This window comes from Dendropsophus ebraccatus, chromosome 3, assembly GCF_027789765.1.
Source record: "Dendropsophus ebraccatus isolate aDenEbr1 chromosome 3, aDenEbr1.pat, whole genome shotgun sequence".
Taxonomy (NCBI): Eukaryota; Metazoa; Chordata; class Amphibia; order Anura; family Hylidae; genus Dendropsophus; species Dendropsophus ebraccatus.
Genome location: NC_091456.1, coordinates 152,328,391 through 152,341,164, shown reverse-complemented (window position 1 = coordinate 152,341,164; position 12,774 = coordinate 152,328,391). Strand labels below are relative to the sequence as shown.

At 43.4% G+C, this 12,774-nt stretch overlaps 1 protein-coding gene across 1 annotated transcript in view; it reads left to right on the top strand.

Annotated features, from left to right (window-relative positions):
- Window positions 1–12,774, top strand: part of LOC138786165 (endoplasmic reticulum aminopeptidase 1-like) — a 31,443-nt gene that overhangs the window by 3,616 nt on the left and 15,053 nt on the right. The window lies entirely within an intron of this gene.

Here is a 12,774-nt window from a genome sequence, read left to right as displayed (position 1 = left end):
TGTTATATTTCATCCCAGGACTGGATTTACAGCTTAGTCTGCTCAATACTGCCCCCAAATGTCCTCTACGCTGCTGCTGTTTCTGTGAAAAAGAGACATTGGGGGCAGGATAACCTCCAGTGGGCATGTTGCAAGTCATAATAACAGCTAGTCTCCATTCAGTTATATAATGACCATATACTGTGCTATTCTTCATGTATATAGAAGATGGCTTATCCTGACATGTTCTAGTGCTTGACAAAATAACAAACCCCTATTTTTACACAGTAACTTTGAACTCTTCCTGCCATGGACATTATCTTTGTGCAGTGGACGCCTGATGGGTTTCAATAATATTGTTGGCCTTGAAGTTTCCCTGTAGCCAACCCCTCAAAAATGAGATGTTACTATCATGAAATATAGTACATGAATAGACTAGCACCAGCTCAGGGATGCCCGTGCCACAGTCCTTTTTTGAACCTGCAGCTCGGTTCCTGCACAGGGCGCTGGTCTGTTATCGAACAGTGTGACGATCTGCCCTCCCCTCTGTGACGCGGCTCCATTGATTCTTCACGGAGAGGAGGACAGATCTTCCCTGCGTCAGTGCAGGTCTTCATGTAAAAAACAAAAAAGCGATGTACCAGTGGTACATTCGCTTTAAGAATCAGGGGACCAGGGTACTGCTAAGACGTCTTGGCCATGCTCATCCAACCAATGTCATACATTTCTAGCTATTTGAAATCTTGCATTGCTGTTCTGGAAGATTCCATGCATCCCAGGGAAGAGAATACGCATGTATGGGTGTATGTGATCTGTAAGGATGAATTCATACCCAAATCTGTTGATGGTATCTCCCACATGGATAAGTGGATCCAGAGAATGCCACAAAACCTTCCCCAGAATATATCCCAGAATACACTTTTACCACAGCACCATGTGAACAGTTCACTAAAACAGCATAGTTTTAGAAATACCCCCACCCTTGGTCCAAAAGTCAGTAATTAGCCTTTTTTGCAACTGTTAAGTCATATGTATGCAAACAGCTTATCGGACACCTTATATCTGCCCGACACATCACTTCCTTTATGATCTATGTACTGGCAAGGTCAAATGTAGGAGGTGGACATAATGATGCAACTTAATTGTGGAGTTTAACTGCTAAAAGGGTATTACGAAAAGTATCCTTTTTTTTTTTTTAACATACATTACCATAAAAAAGCTTTATTACTCTGCAATATAACTTTATACATTATATATTATATATTCAATGGGTGTGTATTATGCTGCGTTTACACAGACAGATTTATCTGACAGATATTTGAAGCCAAAGCCAGGAACAGACTATAAACAGAGAATGGGTCATAAAGGAAAGCCTGAGATTTCTCCTCTTTTCAAACCCATTCCTGGCTTTGGCTTCCAAAATCTGTCAGATAAATCTCTCTGTGTAAACACACCATAATGGTGCGTTTACACAGGCAGATTTATCTGACAGGTTTTGAAAGCCAAAACCAGGAATGGATTTGAAAAGAGAAGAAATCTCAATCCTTCCTTTATGACCCGTTCCCTGTTTATGGTCTGTTCCTGGCTTTGGCTTAAAAAATCGTAAACGCACCATTAGACATACATGCCCATCAGTGGAAAACATTCACACCCTTTCCCTTGTTTTTCCCCCCTTATCCCTGCAAAGATATGTAGACAATGCTGAAGGACTATTCCCAGGTCATGGTCACCAGTTGGCCGTCAGTAATGATGGCATTACAGGAACAAGTACATGAAGCATTGAACAGGATGGAGGTCACATGACTTAAACATGCAACCACAATAGTAACGTGGACACACAGCTGGAGTGTGAGCACAGGACTAATCCTCCAGAGTTCCTAGAATTTATATGACGGAAAGAATATAACACAAGTGACCCAAATCTAAACAAAGAGATTGAAATAGCGTATGATCTTAAGGGGATTCCATTGTGGTGGCTTTTTTATGTGTGTACTGCAAGGCAACTCTTTGTGTCCAGGATCATATCGCTGGCCTGGGGGTTTATAAACCTAGATCTTATTACACAAGATCACCTCTTAAAGGAGAAATTTTTTATAAAATTATTATATTATATATATTATGCCCCCCAAAGTTATACAAATCACCAATATACACTTATTATGGGAAATGCGCCAAGGCTTTACTTCCTGAATAAAATGGTGATGTCACGACCCGACTCCCAGAGCTGTGCGGGCTGTGGCTGCTGGAGAGGATGATGGCAGAGGGACACTGAGGGACACAGGGCACTGGAGGGACACTGAGCTTCCCTCTGCCATCATTCTCTCCAGCAGCCACAGCCTGCACAGCTCTGGGAGTCGGGTCGTGACATCACCATGTTATCCAGGAAGTGAAGCCTTGATGCAGTAGTAAGTGCAGGGAAAAAAGCACTTTATAAGCATTTCCTGTAATAAGTGTATATTTGGGATTTGTATAACTGTTGGGGGGCAAAACAATACTTAAATAAAAATTTTCGCCAGACTTCTCTTTTAAAGTAAGACCTGAAAAATCTAATTATTGGGCTGAGAAAAAGTGATGGAGAAAAAGATTAACAAGAGATTGTCGATATAATGCACATACTGTACCAACAATGCTGGCAACTTGGGGGATTGTGTATAAAAGAAATTCATAAAACCTCCGTCCCACCACAACATAAATTAGCAATAGAGGGGGGAAACTTGACCCCTTTGGGGCTCCCTCTACCTGATTTTTGAATAATAATAATAATAATAATAATAATAATAATAATAATAATAATAACAACAACATTATAAAGGGATTTCATGCTATATATTAAATAACATGGAGTTACCTGTATTAAGAAATATGACAACATGGAGGAGATTTATCAAACATGGTGTAAAGTGAAACTGGCTCAGTTGCCCCTTGCAACCAATCAGATTCCACCTTTCATTCCTCACAGACTTTTTGGAAAATGAAAGGTGGAATCTGATTGGTTGCTAGGAGCAACTGAGCCAGTTTCACTTTACACCATGTTTGATAAATCTCCCCCATAGAGTATATAACCAGGCACTGAGCTTTGCACAGAGACCCAGTTCCTAAGATTATACATCTCACCATTGCAGGGCATTGGTCGGGCATAGATCTTCAGTAGTCTGTGAAGCAAAAGTGTAATCAAATGTTCCACATTAGGATATTGGACTCACAAAGCCAGTCCCTCTCTCATACGTGATTCTAAGGATATTTTTAAGAATGATGTACCAGCACAAAAACAAGAAGAAAGCTAAGCAATGTCATCTGTGGCCTATAAATAATGTCTTGGCTGTACGCTGTGAATATTTGATATCTATTAAACCAAAATAACTGGGAAACCCCTAAACAATGCATGACACCAACATAGACCTGTATTTTTTGAAGGGGGGAATAGTCACACATAACCTATTTATTAATATGCATGCAGTATATATATAGTATTAAATGCTTTATTTTATTTGAGCAAATAGTAGATTTATTATTGTTCCTGTCATGAACAGAGGTGGCAGCAGAGAGCACTGTGTCAGACTGGAAAGAATACACCTCTTCCTGCAGAACATACAGCAGCTGATAAGTACTGGAAGCTTTGAGATTTTTAAAAATAAGTAATTTACAAATCTGTTTAACTTTCTGACACCAGTTGATTTGAAAAAAATAAATAAATTCTCCACAGTATCTCTCTAACATTATTTAATAAAGCAGCAGACCACACTACTGAGCCTGGTTAAACTAGCCTTTGGCCTGAATGGAGTCACTACATTGCACTGCATGTCACGTTATATGTTTACATCCCTTTCTTAGTGGGATGCCAATGGATACCTGTGACGGAAAACTATAATCACAGTGTGTTACTAACGTACTCCACTCTTTCACGATTTACAGTCCTCATTAACTGTGAGAAGGGATGGGACCTTATACTGTAAGTAGGTGAATGAGTCAGTACAGTATGCCCAAACCAGAAATACAGGTTTGTGCCATTATCCTGACATCTTTGTTGAGCATGCATAAATTGGGCTTGGTATGTGCTAAGGTTGGGTTACAGAGTCTGTACAATACTTCTCTAAATCAGAGAACAGAGGGTATTTCTCGAGGTGGGATTCAATCTTTGCATGACGGATGCTTGTGGGATAGCACTCCATGAAAAAATATTTTTTCTCTAACAACAACACTCTGGGTCCGCTGCATTTATCATTTTTCGCGACGAAAAATGATACTGAAACCAGCTGGCGTAGGTTTCAAAATTTTCGCATGTTGAGGCTCCGTGAAATTTGGATTTATGTAGAGGCAATGCGCCTCTACATAAATCCCCTGAGTTCCAGAGCTGCGGGGACATTTTTATGCCCGGCATAAAAAACGCCGGACTTAATGAATGTCCCCCTATGTGTATACACTGCGGCCGGTATAACATAGGCAGTAAAGGCACGTATATTTTCGTAATAATCACGGCCGTTTTACAAAAATGTACGCTGTGTGAACATAGCCTTACTATGTGAAACTACAGTATATCTCCAAGTATGACCGGAATAATGGTAATGGTATGCTGGGAGTAAACACAGCGCAGCCGGGAAGCTTCTTCCAGGGCTGCATCCAGCTACTCCAGGCGCCCGGAGTGGATTTCAGAGACAGCCATCTGACAAGCCAACAGCCGAGTGTAATAAAGCGCTTGACTATGTTAATACTGTAGATTTACTCACATTACTATTAGAGATAAGTGAGATATCCTGCTTTTTCTCATGTTTATGGAATACCCTTCGTCACGGTTCAGTAGATTAACTTGGGCTCTTAAATGGCACCTACTGAAATATACATTGTTACTTTAGCAGTTGTTCATGTAATGTTTACAAGAGGAATCTAGAATATCCTTAGTTCGCCCTCTAGTGGACAAAATGCTACTTGGTTTTTACAACTGCTGCCAAATTGCTTCATACAGAAAAGTTAGGGGGTGATACTGTGTGTTGCAGACTCTAAATATCAGTTATACCAAAGAAGACATAAGCATAATTTACAAAATTAATTCAACTTTATTTCCATATAAAAATATATCCAGTCTTAAAAACATGATAACAAGAGTTGTTACAGTTTTTGTATACACAAGTGTATCAGTCATAGAAATGCGGGTCACACAACAAATATCAGGTTGCACAGGTCACAGTATTGAGGCACTTTATTTTTTTTTTCACATGTATTTGATATAATGGGCTTAGTGCAATAGGTTACTACTAGTTTTAATAATTTTCATGAATGCGTTGGTGAGCTAGAGTTTTCCTTTTGATGGGGTTTTACCATTGACACCTTGTAATCATGTTTTTATGGCTGGATATATTTATGTTTGAAATTAAAGTTGAATTAATTTTGTAAATTCTGCCCATGTTTTCTTTGGTATACAATACATGTTATTGGTGGACTTCCCATTTATGACAGCATAGTGGGTCATTTATCATGCACTAGCATTGAAATTGTGGTGATACATAATGTTTCTGTCAAAGGGAACTACTGTGTGTAATCTGAATATCAGTATGTGTACTCCAGAGAATGCCAGACTGGTCATTTTGCAAACAATATGAAACATTGCTTGTTTGTGTGTATATGTAACCGGGTACTGATAGGCCCTGACAACTGCCCCATTATGATTTAGTCCACATCATCAGACAAGCTATCATTCTGCTTCTATAAACAACAAAGTTGCTGTTCCTATTTATTTGAAAAGCTGATCAACCACTGAACACACAACAAAATACAAAAAAAAAAATCTGAATCAATAAATTCTGTGATGCACAAGCATTATCAAGCTCACAGTTGAGTGCTTACTCATTAGTCTTTAAGGGTATAAACACACACACACTGTATACACAGCGTATTTACTGCTGCGATACGCAGCAAATACGCAACAAATATGCAACAAATTAGATCTAAATAACTGAACACAGCATCAAATCTGCACCATCAAATCTGCTGCGTATTTGCTGCGTATCTGCTGCGTATACGGTGTGTGTGTTTGTACCCTTAAGCGTGTGTACTATCAAGTACATCGCTTAAAGGAGAAGTCCGGCAAAAATTTTTATTACAGTTTTGTATTTCCCCATAAAAGTTATACAAGTCACCAATATACACTTATTACGGGAAATGCTTATAAAGTGCTTTTCTCCCTGCACTTACTACTGCATCAAGGCCTCACTTCCTGGATAAAATGGTGATGTCACTTCCTGGATAACATGGTGATGTCACTTTCTGGATAAAATGGTGATGTCACTTTCTGGATAAAATGGTGATGTCACGACCCGACTACCAGAGCTGTACAGGCTGTGGCTGCTGGAGAGGATGATGGCAGGGGGACACAGGGCACTGGAGGGACACTGAGCCAGGGCCGGCCTTAGGGTAGATGGCGCCCTGTGCGAAACAGTCTTCTGGCGCCCCCCCCCCCCAGGACACCATAATAAAAAAAAAAAAAAAATATATATATATATATATATATATATATATATTACACACACACACACAGGGACGGAGCTGCTGCTGTCCCTGTGGCTGTGCTGTTTCTGCAACAAAGTAGCTGTCCTTTCCAATTTTAGACAACCCTATTAAAGGAGTTATCCAGGATTAAAAAAAACATGGCTACTATCTTTCATAAACTGCTCCTTCCCAGTCCTCAGGTTGTGTGTGGTATTACAACCCAGTTCCATTGGTGTGAATAGAGACAAACTGTAATACCACATACAACTTAAAAATAATAATACATTAACATATGACAATACTCAATACTAGACTCACAGGGGGCGTTTTCTCTGTATGAATGGCAGGTGATGTTTTTGCAGGCCCTTTTTCTTTTCTTCTTGTTTAGACCATCATGGTGACTTTTCCTGGTGACACCTCGACTCCGCAGAATCTGCCAGAGAAACATATTAGGCTCCTCTCTAATGCAGCACCATCCTCATCGCCATACAAATCCTCATCTGTATCACTTCACACAGTAACAGAGACCACTCTGTGCCCCCATATAAGCAGTGTGTCCAATACATGCCCCCAAATAGTAGTCGGCCCCCTCTGTGCCTCCATATAAGCAGTATGCCCAATACATGCCCCTAAATAGTAGTCAGGCTGAGCTGTGCCCCCATATAAGCAGTATGCCCAATACATGCCCCCAAATAGTAGTCAGGCTGAGCTGTGCCCCCATATAAGCAGTATGCCCAATACATGCCTCCAAATAGTAGTCAGGCCCCCTCTGTGCCCCCATATAAGCAGTATGCCAAATACATGCCACCAAACAGTAGTCAGGCTGCTCTGTGCCCCCATATAAGCAGCATGCTGAATACATGCCCCCAAATAGTAGCCAGGCTGCTCTGTGCCCCCATATAAGCAGTATGCCAAATACATGCCACCAAACAGTAGTCAGGCCCCCTCTGTGCCCCCATATAAGCAGCATGCTGAATACATGCCCCCAAATAGTAGCCAGGCTGCTCTGTGCCCCCATATAAGCAGTATGCCCAGTACATGCCTCCAAATAGTAGCCAGGCTGCTCTGTGCCCCCATATAAGCAGTATGCCAAATACATGCCACCAAACAGTAGTCAGGCCCCCTCTGTGCCCCCATATAAGCAGCATGCTGAATACATGCCCCCAAATAGTAGCCAGGCTGCTCTGTGCCCCCATATAAGCAGTATGCCAAATACATGCCACCAAACAGTAGTCAGGCCCCCTCTGTGCCCCCATATAGGCAGTATGCCCAATACATGCCCCCAAATAGTAGCCAGGCTGCTCTGTGCCCCCATATAAGCAGTATGCCAAATACATGCCACCAAACAGTAGTCAGGCCCCCTCTGTGCCCCCATATAGGCAGTATGCCCAATACATGCCCCCAAATAGTAGCCAGGCTGCTCTGTGCCCCCATATAAGCAGTATGCCAAATACATGCCACCAAACAGTAGTCAGGCCCCCTCTGTGCCCCCATATAATGCACAAGCGCACTTATTTGTCACTTGAGCACCAGAATGTCAGAGCAAGAGCGATCTCCTGAGATAGATCATAGAGAGAGGGAATTGGCAGTATCGGAGAAGGAAAGAAGGGCAGGGAAAAGAAGGAAATAAGAGGAAATTTGTGGAAAGATGTAAAATGGCGGTTAGCCATTACAAACAATAGGAGAGAGATGAGAGGAGGGGGATGAGGAGGGTGGGCAGGGAGCTGTACAGATAGGAGATGGGGTTAGCTGTAGATAGGTAGGTGTAGGTAGCTGTAGGTAGATAGTTAAAGGTAGGTAGCTGTAGGTAGTTATAGGTAGCTGTAGGTAGTTATAGGTAGCTGTAAGAAGATAGCTGTAGGTAGCTGTAGGAAGGTAGTTATAGGTACCTGTAGGTAGGCAGCTGTAGGTAGTTGTGGGTATCTGCAGGTAGGTAGTTATCGGTAGCTGTAGGTAGATAGTTATAGATAGTGAGCTGTAGGTAGTTGTGGGTATCTGCAGGTAGGTAGTTGTAGGTAGTTAGTTATAGGTAGTTGTTGGTAGGTAGTTGTAGGTAGTTAGTTATAGGTAGTTGTGGGTAGCTGTAGTTAGTTATAGGTAACTGTAGGTAGGTACTTGTGGGTAGCTGTAGGTAGGTAGTTGCCACCCCCTCCCCATGTAGGCACTAACAAACACACATACAAAAAAAAAACAGACACTTTAACTCACCTGGCTCCCCGCCGCGCGTCTCCTCTCCTCAGCTCGGCGGGCGTCGCTCCAGTGACGTCACTCGTCCATCGGGACGCACGAGACGCTGGCGATCAGCCATAGAGGCGCCCGGGCAGAGAGGCAGCTCTGTATACTTATCTTTGGTGTAGAAAGGAGCGGTACGCTGTATGTCTGCAGGAGCGCCGTTAGAAACCACTGTATGAGCAGGGTGCCGGGCGGCCAGCAGGGGGAGCGAGCGGGGCCGACAGACATACACAACATGCATTATGTGACAGTGTCGTGCTGTGTATGTCTGTCCGCCCCGATCGCTCCCCCAGCTGGCCGCCCGGCACCCTGCTCATACAGTGGTTTCTAACGGCGCTCCTGCAGACATACAGCGTTCCTTTCTACACCAGATAAGTATGCAGAGCTGCCTCTCTCTGCCCGGGCTCCTCTATGGCTGATCGCCCTGCACCCTCCTCCTATAGTGTGCCTGCGCTCCTGCAGACAGAGACAGCACACATTTCTATAGCTAGATGTGCAGCTGTCACTGTCTGCCAGAGCGCCCCCCTGCTGGCCCGGAGTGATGCGCCCTGTGCAACCGCACAGGTCGCACACCCCAAAGGCCGGCCCTGCACTGAGCATTCCTCTGCCATCATCCTCTCCAGCAGCCACAGCCTGCACAGCTCTGGGAGTCGGATCGTGACATCACCATTTTATCCAGGAAGTGAAGCCTTGATGCAGTGCAGGGAAAGAAGCACTTTATGAGCATTTCCCATAATAAGTGTATATTGGTGATTTGTATAACTTTTGGGGGCAATAAAATACTTGAAAAATTAAAAAATTTTCAGCAGACTTCTCCTTTAAGTCTTTTACATAAATGGTTCAGCACCAGTGCGGAGATGCCGGCGCTGCAGTCCTTTTTTTGAACCGCAACCTTGTTTCCGCGCACCGCACCAGTCTATTCCCGGGCACCGATCCGGTATGAAGTACTGGAGGCGAACCCGTCCGCCCCCAGTGTGATGATCTGCCCTTCCATCTGTGACGTGGTTCCATTGATTCCCCACATCGCAGACAATCCATTCATGTACCTATTTAGGGGTTAGAGCTGTGCCCCAAGTTTCCTGCAACAGAGAAACAAAATCTATAAATGCAGAGTGCTGCCAGGCCAAGCTGTACATCAAAATATTTTTAATAACATTCTGAGTGTTCTGAGCCCCTTTACGTGTTATTCACATTAGCGGGCAAACCCCAGATGACAGTTGTCCCTGACAGATATCATCATCTTTCAGTTCTTAGCATCATCAGCAAACAAGTATCCAAACATTAGGATGAATGACCTCCTGCAACCACTTAGGGCCCTATTACACGGATCGATAATCTGCCGAATCAGGGCGATCTGGCAGTCTGGTGCAAAACATGAAAATGCATAAATGGAAAGGCCTCATATACACACAAATACTTTCACACCTGCAATGATAAGTTACCCCTATATCTTTGTGCATCTACATTATAGCTATATATGCAGTAGCCAGATCACTGCTTTTAGAGCAGAGTGGTGGTCAGTAATCTAGACAAAAAATTGTCAACAATGGGTGCTTAAAAGCAGCATATCAGAAGAATAACTTGAGTTTGAAAGTAATGTATTTGCAAAAATATTTAACTCAACGAGTCCTACAATTGTATTGGTTGAGATAGGAATACGCCTTTAAGCATAGCTCCCAACTGTCCCAGATCCCGCGGGACAGTCCCGTTTTCAGGGTGTTGTCCCACCATCCCGGAACGGCACCCAGTGTCCCACATTATACTGGGTGTAAAAGAAAAACAACAAACCAGTAAGTAACTCACCTGTCCACCGGTCCCAGCAGCTCCTCTCCCGGCAGAGCGCGCACTCCCGTCATCCTTCGGCGCAGGCAGCAGGGTATAGAGACACTGCCTGTGCCGGATGTGTCCTGCAGCTACTATAATTCATGACAGAGGCTGCAGCACACATCCGGCACAGGCAGTGTCTCTATACCCTGCTGCCTGCGCGCCGGCGGATGACTGGAGTTTGTGCTCTGCTGGGAGAGTAGCTGCTGGGACCGGCGGACACACTATATGGGGGATTGGATACTATGTGGGGCACTATATGGGGGGATTGGATACTATGTGGGGCACTATATGGAGGGATTGAATACTATGTGGGGCACTATATTGGGGGATTGGATACTATATGGGGGGATTGGATACTATGTGGGGCACTATATGGGGGGATTGGATACTATGTGGGGCACTATATGGGGAATTGGATACTATATGGGGCACTATATGGGGGGGGATTGGAAACTATATAGGGCGCTATATGGGGGATTTATATAATGTGGGGCACTATATGGGGGATTGGATATTATGTGGGGCCACACTATATGGGGGGATTGGATACTATGTGGGGCACTATATGGGGGATTGGATACTATATGGGGGGATTGGAAACTATATAGGGCACTATATGGGGGGATTGATATAATGTGGGGCACTGTAATGGGGGATTGGATATTATGTGTGGCACTATATTAGGGGGTTCATAAGCGAAGATATTAGAAGGGCACTCACCGTTATGGTTCACTTCAACTTTATTTTATTTTCATCAAAACAATTAAAAATCCAATATTTTTATATGGTTACATCGGACAGCTTCCCACGCCAACACCCTCTAGCTGATAGCTACAGCTGTTTCGTGCTTCCGCACTTCTACAGGCAATTGAACTTGGTTTCTTAGAGTGAGGTGCACCCCCAGTTCACATTTTTCCTGTTATCCAGATTACCTCCGGGACCGCATTCACAGCTCACCCGTCCATCCGTAGTGCCAGCTGCTGTGTCTTGTAGTAGTTAACTATATTAGAGGAATTGGATACTATGTGGTGCACTATATGGGGGGATTGGAAACTATATAGGGCACTATATGGGGGATTGGATACTATATGGGGCACTATTGGGGGGACTGGATACTGTATAGGGTACTATAATTGGGATTGGATACTATAGGGTGTACTATTCAGTCAGCAGCATGTGGTGACTATAGGGGAGTGGCTATGAAGGGCTGCTATGGGGGCATGGCTATGGAGGGTTGCTATGGGGGTGTGGCTATGGAGGGTCGCTATGGGGGTGTGGCAATGGGGACCGCGGCGCACATGTCCCTCTTTGCTCTTTGCAAAAGTTGCTTTAAAGTTTGCTTTAAAGTGTCACTGTCGTTAAAAATTTTTTTGCAGAAATCAATAGTCCAGGCGATTTTAAGAAACTTTGTACTTGGGTTTATTAGCCGAAAAATGAATTTTTATCATGAAAAAGCAGTTTGAAGCTCTTCCCCCTGTCTTCATTGTTCTCCTATGGAGAGAGAAAGTAGAGGCAGCAAAACAGGACAACAAAGAGTTAATTTACATTCACATCATGGGCTCTCTCCTCTGCAGTCACCACTGACCCCTCTGACCTCTAAATAGCACTCTGAATAGCACCCCCGCTGTGTTATCCTTTGTTCTCGTCTCTCAGCTGCCTGCTGATCTCGCTCCTTCCTCCTCCCCTCTCCATAGTTCAGACAGGATCCGACTGATGAAAAAACAGTCGAGATTTCCTGATTCTGAGCAGTGGATGACACAAAGGAGAGGAGGACCTGGGGAAAGGCTTTTTACATGCAGATAATGGCATATTTGCCTAATAAACCCAATTACAAAGTTTGTTAAAATCGCCTGGACTATTGATTTCTGCAAAAAATTTACGACAGTGACTCTTTAAGGCCTCATGTAAAGACATGTAATACAGACCCTCTTAAATTATATTGCTGCATACTGTGCGCTATCACATGCAGTATTTCCCCCTAGAAGCATTATTGTTTGGCAGGTACTAGGTGAACCTGCAGCAGCCCAGACCTCTGCTTCATGGGCCACTATTAGAGGGACTTCATGCTTTACAGATTTGTTATAGGAATATGTGGACTGTCCCTACTAGGTGAATTGTCATGCAGAATACAATGTACAGATGAATGTAACTAATATTTTTCTGCAACAAATCTGCCACATGTGAATGTACCAATGAAAATATATACACACATTTTTATTTATTTTTATTTTTATTTTTTTTTGGGGGGGGGGGGGG